Source organism: Aotus nancymaae, unplaced genomic scaffold, assembly GCF_030222135.1.
Source record: "Aotus nancymaae isolate 86718 unplaced genomic scaffold, 86718_ANA_hifiasm-v0.15.2.pri h1tg000106l, whole genome shotgun sequence".
Taxonomy (NCBI): Eukaryota; Metazoa; Chordata; class Mammalia; order Primates; family Aotidae; genus Aotus; species Aotus nancymaae.
Genome location: NW_026988521.1, coordinates 3,744,103 through 3,753,074, shown reverse-complemented (window position 1 = coordinate 3,753,074; position 8,972 = coordinate 3,744,103). Strand labels below are relative to the sequence as shown.

At 50.6% G+C, this 8,972-nt stretch overlaps 1 pseudogene; it reads left to right on the top strand.

Moving 5' to 3' along the window:
• The first annotated feature begins 1,901 nt into the window (after positions 1-1,901).
• LOC110567326 (bifunctional endo-1,4-beta-xylanase XylA-like) lies at positions 1,902-8,972 on the top strand (annotated as a pseudogene).

The following is an 8,972-nucleotide window of genomic DNA, read 5'->3' as shown; positions in this document are numbered from 1 at the left end:
GTTGGTACTGGTTGTTCCTTCCTATGTTTAGTGCTTCTTTCAGGAGCTCACATAAGGCAGGCTGGGTGGTGACAAAGTCTCTCAGCAATTGCTTGTTCATAAAGGATTTTATTTCTCCTTCACTTATGAAGCTTAGTTTGGCGGATATGAAATTCTCAGTTGAAAGTTCTTTTCTTTAAGGATGTTGAATATTGGCTCCTACTCTCTTCTGGCTTGTAGGGTTTCTGCCAAGAGATCCTCTGTGAGTCTGATGGGCTTCCCTTTGTGGGTAACCTGACCTTTCTCTGGCTGCCCTTAGCATTTTTTCCTTCATTTCAATGCTGGTGAATCTGATGATTATGTGACTTGGGGTTGCTCTTCTTGAGGAATATCTTTGTGGTGTTCTCTGTATTTCCTGGACTTGAATACTGGCCTGCCTTGTTAGGTTGGGGAAGTTCTCCTGGATAATATCCTGGAGAGTGTTTCCCAGCTTGGATTCATTCTTTCCGTCACATTCAGTTACACCTATCAAACAGAGATTATGTCTTTTCACATAATTCCATATTTCTTGGAGGCTTTGTTCATGTCTTTTCACTCTTTTTTCTCTAATCTTGCCTTCTTGTTTTATTTCATTGAGTTGGTCTTCAATCTCTGATATCCTTTCTTCTGCTTGGTCAATTTGGCTATTGAAACTTGGGAATGTTGTGTTTGTCAGCTCCATCAAGTCATTTATATTTTTCTCTTAGCTATTTATTCTCATTAACATTTCATCTAACCTTTTTTCAAGGTTCTTAGTTTCTTTTCATTGGGTTAGAACATGTTCTTTTAGCTCAGAGAAGTTTGTTATTACCCACCTTCTGAAGCCTGTTTCTGTCAGTTCATCAGACTCATTTTCCATCCAGCTTTATTCCCTTGCTGCTGAGGAGTTGTGATCTCTTGGAGGAGGAGAGGTGTTCTGGTTTTTAGTGTTTTCATCCTTTTTGCGCTGGTTTCTTCCCATCTTCATGAATGTATCTATGTGTGGTCTTTGTAGTTGGTGACTTTCGGATGAGGTCTCTGTGTGGACATCCTTTTTGTTGATGTTGAAGTTATTTCTTTCTGTTTTTTAGTTTTCCTTCTAACAGTCAGGCCCCTCTGCTATAGGACTGCTGGAGGTCCACTCCAGACCCTGCTTGCCTGGGGATCACCTGTGGTGGCTGCAGAACAGTAAGGGTTGCTTCCGGCTTCTTCTTCTGTTATCTTCCTCCCAGAAGGATACCCACCACATGTCAGCCTGAGCTCTTCTTTGTGAGATGTCTCTTTGGATATATGGGAGTCGAGGAGCTGCTTGAGGAGACAGTCTGTCTCTTATAGGAGCTCAAGTGCTGAGCTGGGACCTCTGTTGTTCTGTTCAGAGCTGCTGGACAGGTACGTTTAAGTCTGCTGCAGCGGAACTCATAACTGCCTTTTTCCTGGTGATCTGTCCTGGGAAGGTGGGGCTTTATTTATAAGTTCCTGATGTGCTGCTGCCTTTTTTCAGAGATGCCCCGCCCAGTGAGGAGGTAGCCTAGTCACAGTCCGCCAGCAGACGCGTTGCTGAGCTGCCGTGGGCTCCACCCAGCTAATGTGTGAACTTCCTTGTGGTTTTGTTTACAGAGATACACTTAGAACTGCCTCAGTAATGGCAGACTGCCTCAGTATCGGTGGATTGTGTCAGTAGTGGTGGACTGCCTCAGTAATGGCTGATGCCCTTCCCCGCACTGAGCTGGACCATCCCAGGTCCAGCTGCACTTGTTGTAAAACTCTCAATCCAGAGCTTTTCAGATTGCTGGTCTTTGTGGGTGGGACCTGCCAAGCCAGATCACCTGGCTCCCTGTTTCAGCCCCCTTTTTTTCAGTTGAATGGGCAGCTCTGTATCCCACATGTTACAGACACCAGTTGAAATGGCCGACCAGATTTGTGTGAGTTTTTGTGCATAGGCCCACTGAAACAGCCATGCTGGAAACTCATGGTGCTTTTCAGCCTGGGAATTTCCTGATCTGTGGGCAGTAAAAGCTCATTTGGAAATGCAGTGATCACTCACCCTCTGCATTGTTCTAGCTGGGAACTGCACTCCAGGGATGTTCCTATTCGGCCATCTTGGATCTCCCCACATTATTGTTTTAACCTCATTTAGATGATAATGTTTTTTTCTTATCAATTTCAAATGCTGTCATTAGCATGTGGAAATTTTCCTATTTGGTACTCTGTCTGGCGTTTCTATTCTTTTGCATTTATCTGTTGGGTCTTCATGTGATTGTGCAAAGGTAGTTTAATTATCATAATTGTAAGAACTGTTTTTATATTTGGTCTCCTCTCACTTCAGGGTTTTCCTGGCTGTTTACTTTGTTTTTTAGTGTTCTTTCTTTGTAGAGACAGGGTCTTCCTCTGTTGTCCAGGCTGCAGTGCAGTGGCACCATCATAGCTCACCGTTACCTCAAACTCCTCGGCTCAAGCAATCCTTCTGCCTAAACCTCCGAAGTTGCTAGGACTACAGGTGCACGTTACCGTGCCCCAAAAATTGTTAAGAATTTTTGTGTGTAAATGGTGTCTCACCATGTTTCCTTCACTGGTCTTGAACTCCTGGCTTCAAGCAAATCTCCCATCTCAGCTTCCCGAAGCCCTGGTTTATAGGTATGAGCCACAGTGCCAACCCTGCTTATTTTCTGTGTATGAATATTTTATTTAATATATCTAGTTTTTAAAATCTCCTCAACATTTTTGCCTGGATCACCTTAAATGTATAAATTGATTTAGAAAGAATTGATTTATTTTTAGTAATATTAAAATTCCTATCAAATAAAAATTTTCTATTCACTTATTCCCAACATTTTTTCTGTCATCATTTTAAAGTTTTCTCCACAAAGACTTCTTATTAAAATTTTTATTGAATTAGAATTTCATGGAAGAAATGCACATAAGATGACAGCTTGATGAAGTTTTGCAAACTGAGCCACGCGTCTGCAGCACCCAGATTTAGAAACAGACATCGCCTGACTCTAGAGCTGTCCCTGAGTCCCCTTCCATTCTCTCCTCCCAAGGAGCCCATCCCGACCCTGAGGCATCCATCACGTGGTCTTTTCGTGCTTCAGGTAGAAGTTGAACAGGTGCACCTTTGTCTGTCTTCTTTCTTTCCATATCATGTTTGTGAGATTCTCATAGGCATGTAGTGTTTTACTCAGTGAATTCATGATAATGACGTTTTTTCCTACTATTAATGGGCATTTGAGCAGTTTCTAGTTTTAGTATTAGGAGTTCTGTTTCTTCATATAAAATTTTTAAACTTTTTCTTATGAAGTTCGTGTCTAAGGGGTGTTGTGTATTTGCTGTGTGTGGGAAAAGACTACTGATTTTGCATATTAATTATGGACCCAGCCCTCTCGCTGAATTCACTTACTTTTGGAGTGTTTTTTATTTGACTTTTTGTGTTTTTCATTGTAGGTGTCCCATGGGACCATCAGAAATAATAATAGTTTTGCCTTACCTTTTTGGTTGTTTTACATTCTGTTTCATCCTCTTTCGTAACTGTATTGGATAATGTCACCAAAGCAAGGAAAATAACAGTGACACCTGTGAAATCCTAGTGAATATTGTCAAGTTTACCTTCAGAAAAGTAGATTTCACCCGCTCCTACCCCCATCCCTTGCATCCCACGTGGGATTTTCCATTGGAGTGTGTGTAGAAAGCATTGTGGAGACAGAGTCTGGGTCAGAAATGTGTTTATTGAGAGCCGGCGGCAGGCCCCGTGTGGGGGTGGCAGTGACAGCAGCACAGGCAAGGTCCAGGAAAGGCCCTGGGCTGGGCCAGGTGATGGGAGGGGAGGGGCCTGCGGCTCCTGAGGCTGGACCTTGGACATTGGCCCTGGGGGTGACCAGGCACAGCCCAGGACCATTTGGGGATGAGGGGCTTTGAGCCTTGGGAGTCAGACCCTTGGGGGGACTGCAATGGTTGAGGGGAGCATGGAAAGCAGGGGACTCATCCCCAAAGCAAAGGAGGCAGGAGACTCCAGAAGGGGGCAAGAGGCCTGGGAAGCCACACACTGGGACTGCAAATATGGGCTGGCCATCGTGGAAAGGACGGGCTCAGATCTGCAGTCTGTGGCTCAGATATGAGGCAATCATCACTTTAAGGCACCCTGGACCTGCTGGAGCCATGCGGGTTCTGCATCAGAGCCTCAGATCGTGCACTGGCAGCACATGGAGACCCAGCAGCTGGACTAGGAGCAGTGGGGCTTACAGCAGCTGGACTGGGAGTGGCAGGGCTTGCAGCAGCTGGACCGGAAACAGCAGAGCTTGCAGCAGCTGAACTAGGAGCATACAGGGACACAGCAGCTGGACTGGGAGCAGCAGGGCTTACAGCAGCTGGACTGGGAGCATTTGGGGACACAGCAGCTGGACTGGCAGTAGCTGGCCTGGGAACACCAGGGCTTACAGCAAGTGAACTGGCAGTAGGATAACCCACAGCTAGAAAAGCAGCAGCAGGACTTACAGCAGCTGGACTGGGAGCAGCAGGACTTACAGCAGCTGGACTGGGAGCAGCGGGGCTTACAGCAGCTGGACTGGGAGCAGGAGGACTTACAGCAGCTGGACTGGGAGCAGTGGGGCTTACAGCAGCTGGACTGGGAGCAGTGGAGTTTACAGCAGCTGGACTGAGAGCAGGAGGACTTACAGCAGCTGGACTGGGAGCAGCGGGGCTTACAGCAGCTGGACTGGGAGCAGGAGGACTTACAGCAGCTGGACTGGGAGCAGTGGGGCTTACAGCAGCTGGACTGGGAGCAGGAGGGCTTACAGTAGCTGGACTGGGAGCAGTGGAGTTTACAGCAGCTGGACTGGGAGCAGGAGGACTTACAGCAGCTGGACTGGGAGCAGTGGGGCTTACAGCAGCTGGACTGGGAGCAGTGGAGTTTACAGCAGCTGGACTGAGAGCAGGAGGACTTACAGCAGCTGGACTGGGAGCAGCGGGGCTTACAGCAGCTGGACTGGGAGCAGGAGGACTTACAGCAGCTGGACTGGGAGCAGTGGGGCTTACAGCAGCTGGACTGGGAGCAGGAGGGCTTACAGTAGCTGGACTGGGAGCAGTGGAGTTTACAGCAGCTGGACTGGGAGCAGGAGGACTTACAGCAGCTGGACTGGGAGCAGTGGGGCTTGGAGCAGTGGGGCTTACAGCAGCTGGACTGGGAGCAGGAGGACTTACAGCAGCTGGACTGGGAGCAGTGGGGCTTACAGCAGCTGGACTGGGAGCAGTGGGGCTTACAGCAGCTGGACTGGGAGCAGGAGGACTTACAGCAGCTGGACTGGGAGCAGTGGGGCTTACAGAAGCTGGACTGGGAGCAGTGGGGCTTACAGCAGCTGGACTGGGAGCAGTGGGGCTTACAGCAGCTGGACTGGGAGCAGTGGGGCTTACAGCAGCTGAACTGGGAGCAGGAGGACTTACAGCAGCTGGACTGGGAACAGCTGGGCTTGCAGCACTGGACGGGCAGTAGGTTGGCCCACAGCCTGAGGAGCAAGAGCAGGGTTTGCAGCAACTGCTCTGAGACTGTTGCTCAGTATGAAGTGAGTGGCGCAATCACGGGCCACTGCAGCCTCCATCTCCTGGTCTCAAACAATCCTACTGAGTAAACATATCTACAGGTGGGGGTCACCATGCCCAGGTACTTAAAAAAAAATTTTTTTTTTTGTAGAGATGAGGTCTTGCTTTATTGCCCAGGCTGGATTTGACCTCCTGGCCTCAAGTGATCCTCCTGCCTCAGCCCCAAATTGCAGGGATTACAGGCATGAGCCACCACACGCAGCCTCATTTATGTCTGTATCATTTCCTTTCATTGTTGATTAGCTCCTTTGGAAACAGTAGGCTACCACTGTGATCTGTTTCATGGCAGGTCTTCCGGGCATTCTTTCATTGCCTGTAGGGACTTACCGAGGGCCCTTGCACCCACTCACCACTGGAGGGAGGAAAACCGTCCCCATTTCAGGAGCCGAATTCAAAATTCATGCTGTGATTTTCCAGCAAACACCTGTTGGTGATTGTGAGGTTCCCTGTTTTCCACTCTGTTAGATGTTTCTTTGCTTTCTCCTGCACAGACCCTGAAACCCTGGGCGACTGCGGCTCTTGGAAATTCATCCCCACCTCCTTGTACTTTGAGGATCATTTGGTTTTTTTTCTTGAGACACCATCTCACTTTATGTTGCCCAGGCTGGAGTTCACTGGCGCAATCACAGCTCACTGCAGCCTCAAACTCCCAGGCTAAATCCATCCTCCCGCCTCAGCCTCCCCAGTAGCCAAGGCTACAGGTGTGCGCCACCAGGCCCGGCTTACCTCGCTTTATTATAAGTCTCCACCATGCATTTTCGGTTTTGTTACTGAGTTGCTTGGTGCCTTGTGGGCTGTGGGAATGTGCAGGGCTCAGATGCAGTCAACCCTGCGTTCACGTCTGCTGCACCTTCTGGAGTTTCCAGTTTGGGTTTTTGAGTAAACTACCTGAAGCAGCATTTCCCTTTAACGTCGGGAAACTAACGGTAGCCGTGTCCCCCACGAGATGCGCCTTCGACACGCTTTTATTCCCAGTCCTACATGTGCTTGAAACAATCTAAGCCTTTATTTCTAGATTATTTCATTTTTCCTTATGCTGCACATCTTTTATCTCAGAAAGATGTCTTTGAAATTTCCACCCTGCTCTTCCCCAGCAGTATCAGCAGTCGCTCAGATCTGCGGGCGTTCCGTGGGAGCTCATTTCTCACCGGCGCTCCTGTGTGCTGTCCTCCCTCCACCTTTTCCCTCCGTGTTTGCTTGGCAGGAGATGGTCTTCAGGTCACTCTTGTCCCCTCCTCCAATGGCGTAATTTCTAAAGCCTTGCCTGTGTCGCTGAGTGGTGATGCGTCACCATGAAACAGATGGACTTGGCTCAGGCTCCCCAAATGTATCACTTCCCAGGAACTCCCTTTCCTGCTGGGAGACTGAGCTCTGAGCACACCTTGGGCCGTTCTGTAACTTTCTGGTTACTTTTAGTTACGGAAAGCCCGTTGACTTCATAATTCTAAAAGGCGGATTTTGTGTTTGAATCAGAGGTGCGCTGTGGCTCAGCGGTGCTTCGCTCCCCCTCCCCGACCTTGCCCTGCCTGGGGTCCTTCCGAGGTCCCTGAAGAGAGCAGGAAGCTGGCAGCCAGGAGTCCTGGGCCACGCCCTGCTCGGCTGGTCTTCAGCTTCAGTACTCAGGGCCCTCCTGCCCCTCAGCGTCTCTAGGGCAGGCATTGAATGCCGAATCCGCCCCAGGCTGAGCCCTCTTCTCCTGCAAGTAGAGAGGGTGAAGATATTTGAGGCGGTGAGGAGGGCAGAAGTGAACGGTGCGGTGCTTTGTGAATGCACCAGGCCTGCTGGCAGGCATTTCCCAGCTTAGCAGACAGATCCCAGAACACAGACTCAGTCACGACCACACAGGAAAGGGGCTGGACAGAATTGCACCAAGTGTACAGTTGGTTTACAGACAGGAGAGGCTTTATTGCAAGGAAATTCACCGGTTATTTTGGTTTTCTTTTTTAAACAGATGGAGACAACAGGAAGGAAGGAGCCCTTCCTGGTCACAGGTGGGTCACAGGAGAATAGGCAGCGGCCAGGAGGACCCAGTGTCCCGATGGTGTTGAGGAGCTGGTTCTTAGCCATCACTCCGAAACGCCGGCCCGGCCTTGTGGGGTCAGACCTTGCATCTCAGTCAGCCCGGCGGGAGAAGATTCACACCCAAAGGTGGGGAACACTGTGGCAGTCGGCTCGGTGCCCGCGTCCAGGCAAGGACACCTCCTGCATCAAGGAGACACGCTTGTCTGGAGTGAGGAGGCCAAAGGCAGGGCCCAGTGGAGAGCTGAGCCATGGAAGGAGGCGTGTGCATGGATATGAGCTGGAGCAGGTGCAGGAGCCTCAGGGAGGATGTGTGGGATGAACTGATTCAGGAAAACCGTAAGAAACGCTTTCACCAAACAGGAGAAACCTGACGGTCTGGGTTCAGAGCCTCAGATCTTACACTGGCAGCACACGGGGACACAGCAGCTGGACTGGGAGCAGCAGGGCTTGCAGCAGCTGGATTGACAACAGGGTTTGCAGCAGCTGGATTGATAGCAGCAGGGTTTGCAGCAGCTGGATTGACAACAGCAGGGTTTGCAGCAGCTGGACTGGCAGCAGGATGACCCACAGCCTGAGGAACAGCAGCTGGGCTTACAGCAACTGCACTGGGAGCAGCCACAGGAACCACAGCCCCCCTTGGAGCCCCCACAGGAGCCACAGCCCCCCTTGGAGCCCCCACAGGAGCCACAGCCCCCCTTGGAGCCCCCACAGGAGCCACAGCTGGAGCAGGAACAGGCTGGCACACAGCAGCACACGGGCTTGCAGCAGCAGATGGGCACACAGCAGCTGGAGCCACAGCCCCCACAGCCGGAGCCACAGCCCCCACAGCTGGAGCCACAGCCCCCACAGCCGGAGCCACAGCCCCCACAGCCAGAGCCACAGCCCCCACAGCCAGAGCCACAGCCTCTGGAGCAGCCACAGCAGCCCATGTTTCTGGTGGGTTGAGGGTGGAGCAGGTGGAGGAGCAGGTGAGAGGAGGGGCAGGTGTGGAGCCCCCTGAGCCCGGGCTCTTTTTATACCTGTCCGGAGTCAGGCAGGACACGGGGCCCTTCCTTGTGACTGTTTTCACTATTTTTCCAGAGCTCTGTGTTTTTCCTCTTTGCTAGTGACTTCCTTCTGGCTCAGATGAGCGTCTACTTTCTTTGTGTGCTAAATTTGTCTTTTTCCCTATTTGTTTTGGCCCCTATAATTAAACCCTCAGTTGCAGGCTGTGGGTGCTTCCCACAGAGCCCCAGGGTGCTGGTCACCTGCTCTCTGCTGACCACATGTGACCAATGGGTGGCAGCCTCTGCCCAAGCGCCCTCGTGTTCCTGTGTTGACTGCCCCGATAATATTAATTTTACATTTCTAGATTTTGAAATTCA